The sequence below is a fragment of the Myodes glareolus genome, chromosome 27 (genome assembly GCF_982192425.1).
Source record: "Myodes glareolus chromosome 27, mMyoGla1.1, whole genome shotgun sequence".
Classification (NCBI taxonomy): Eukaryota; Metazoa; Chordata; class Mammalia; order Rodentia; family Cricetidae; genus Myodes; species Myodes glareolus.
The window spans coordinates 6,024,800-6,027,452 of NC_142052.1; positions in this window are offsets into that span (position 1 = coordinate 6,024,800).

The window sequence follows — 2,653 nt, forward strand, 5'->3', positions numbered from 1 at the left end:
ATGTCCATCTTCAGCCTATGGGTTCATAATATCTGGCAGACTTTTCAGTGAATCAGGAAATTTGAAGATCTATTTTGCCTATATCAGCAGTTTATCAGTTACTTTCTTCTGTGTTCTGCAGAATGTCTGACAGTTTCTTTAGGGGAGCAGGAAACCTAAAGGACTGCCTCACCTTCTTTTTGGAAAGTTTAGCAGTCATTTCTCTATGGATCCTGCATGTCTGGTTTCTACAACATAATATCAAGCAGTCCAGAAAAAAAGAGGTTGTTTTTGTTTGTTTTTAATTTGCAAAATGGCTAGTTTTGTCACATTGAATGCAAATTCAATAACAAGTTTCTTCAGTGCCTATCTGAAGTAATTGGTACGAACATGTCTCACTGCGAGAAAAGTCTAAGTTCCTAAAACAATTTAAATGCCATATTCTGTATACCTTTGCAGTGTTGAAGATTATCTATCTAGCATATCTCTGTATATCCAGAAAACCTAATATAATTAAAAGTTTGATTGTCATAGATGACTACCTATTAATCTGTATTTCTCAACTATACGTTACATGTTTAAATGAACTGTATAAACATAATACCTTAATCAAAAGTTGAAATATACATATAACAAAATTGTTGTTAAATTTTCATCAATAAACCAAAATCCATACCAATGTAAAGTATTAATTTTTATGTCATATTCTCCTCTCCATTTTGTTAGAAAGAGATTGACGGGGAGAATTAACTATTTACAATCAATTTCCTTTAAATGGACACAAACATATATGAACAATATTTGGGAATTTGACCATAGTTTTTTATACTACTTCCTGTTGATTGGGGGCTATCTTAATCAGGTCTTAAGTGTGGTATCCTATGTTGTTGGTCCATCTCAGTCAGCAGTCCTGAAGCTTTCATGAATTCGATCATCTGTGCCATCATTTCAGTGGGTCTGGTTTGATCAGACCAGATTAACTGGTAAGGAATCTACAGCTTTCTATGCTCTGTGGAAACAAAAGCAGAGCCACTTTCAAAAGAACCATATCCTTAGATTTAAATTTTGAAGTCAAGATACCATTAAAATATATATTTTGGTTTAGCATAGCAGCCCATACAATGAAATGTTTCTCTGTAGTTAACTCATTCACAGTCAAAAAATTTCAAAAAAAAAAAAAAACACAATAATATACATGATCCAGACTCTCTGTGTATTTTTCATCTATACATGGCTGGGGTTTTTTTATTCTATTTCTTTTATTTTTAGTTTTTATTTTTGTTGTTTGTTTTTTGAGACAGTGTTTCTCTGGGTAGACCTGACTGTCCTGGATCTCACTCTGTAAAGCAGGCTGCCCTTGAACTCACCGAGATCCACCTGCTTCTGCCTCCCAAATGCTGGGATTAAAGGTGCATGCCACCACACCTGACTACTCTATTTCTTTTTTTTAAGGACTTTATTACATTTCTTTTTTTCTCCCAAGTTACATATATTTTTAAACACACTTGTGAAGCATTTAGAGGTTTTTTTTCTTCTGAATCTGTATTTACCATATATCTCTATCTTTTTCTGAGCAATGAGTCTTGAATTTGTTAAGCAATATGGTTAGGAAATAAAGCCTTGACTTTTGAGACTGAATCCTCATCATTCCTTAGTATTTTGAGAGTCTAGCTTCATGATGCACATACTGGCAGGAGCCACGTTAATTGCCACAACTCTGTAGAGTTTCTAGGTCCATGCCTCCACCAAGAAGCCTGCCACCAGCTACACATAAACACCATTTAAGTGTTTGGTGGAAGAGCCTCTTAAAAGAGCTACAAGGTTTTGCTAACACTGAGCCTCTCTTATAGGAGTAGCGCCTCTTTTTGTCTCTAGCAAACAGAGCCTACCGGAGAAAGATGACTACCAAGAAGCTACATTTGACTCTGGCCTTGTCTTTCTAGAATTCTTTTTTTTTAAAGCTTTCTCAGGCTTTATGTGGAAATTCTTGTCAAACATTTGGCATCATTTGTAAAAGGAGACTGCATTTTCATTTTCCAGCTGCCCAGACCCAAATAATCACACAAAGCTATATTAATTACAAAATTGTTTGGCCAATGGCTTAGGCATATAGCTAGTTAGCTCTTTCATCTTAAAGTAACCACATATGTATTAATCTGTGTATCTCCAGGAGGCTGTGGCTTACTGGTAAGGCTCTGGTGTCTTTCTCCTTTGGCAGTTTCATGGCATCTCTTTGACTCTGCCTAGTCTCTCTCTCTCTCTCTCTCTCTCTCTCTCTCTCTCTCTCTCTCTCTCTCTCTCTCTGTTTTACAAACGTTTAACCATAACCTGAACAAGTATTGTGCTAATACACACCCCAATATAGAAAAGGAAGCTCAGAAAACCTCAACCCTACACAAAGATCTTAGGCTACCAATGTATGCTGAGAGTTGGAGAAAGTCTTCCTCAGGGTATAGAATACCACTTGGTTATCTAATACCAAGTGGTCAGTTCTGAAATCATACATATGAGAATCAGTATCTAGTCTGAGGGAACTACATTTATATATTTAAGAGTGTGTGTGTATGTGTGTGTGTGTCTATGTGTGTGTCTCTGTGTGTGTATTTTTGTGAAAGGATGCAGTATGTAACAGCAATTAAAGAAAAAGAGGCCATAAGTTTTAAAGAGAGGAAAG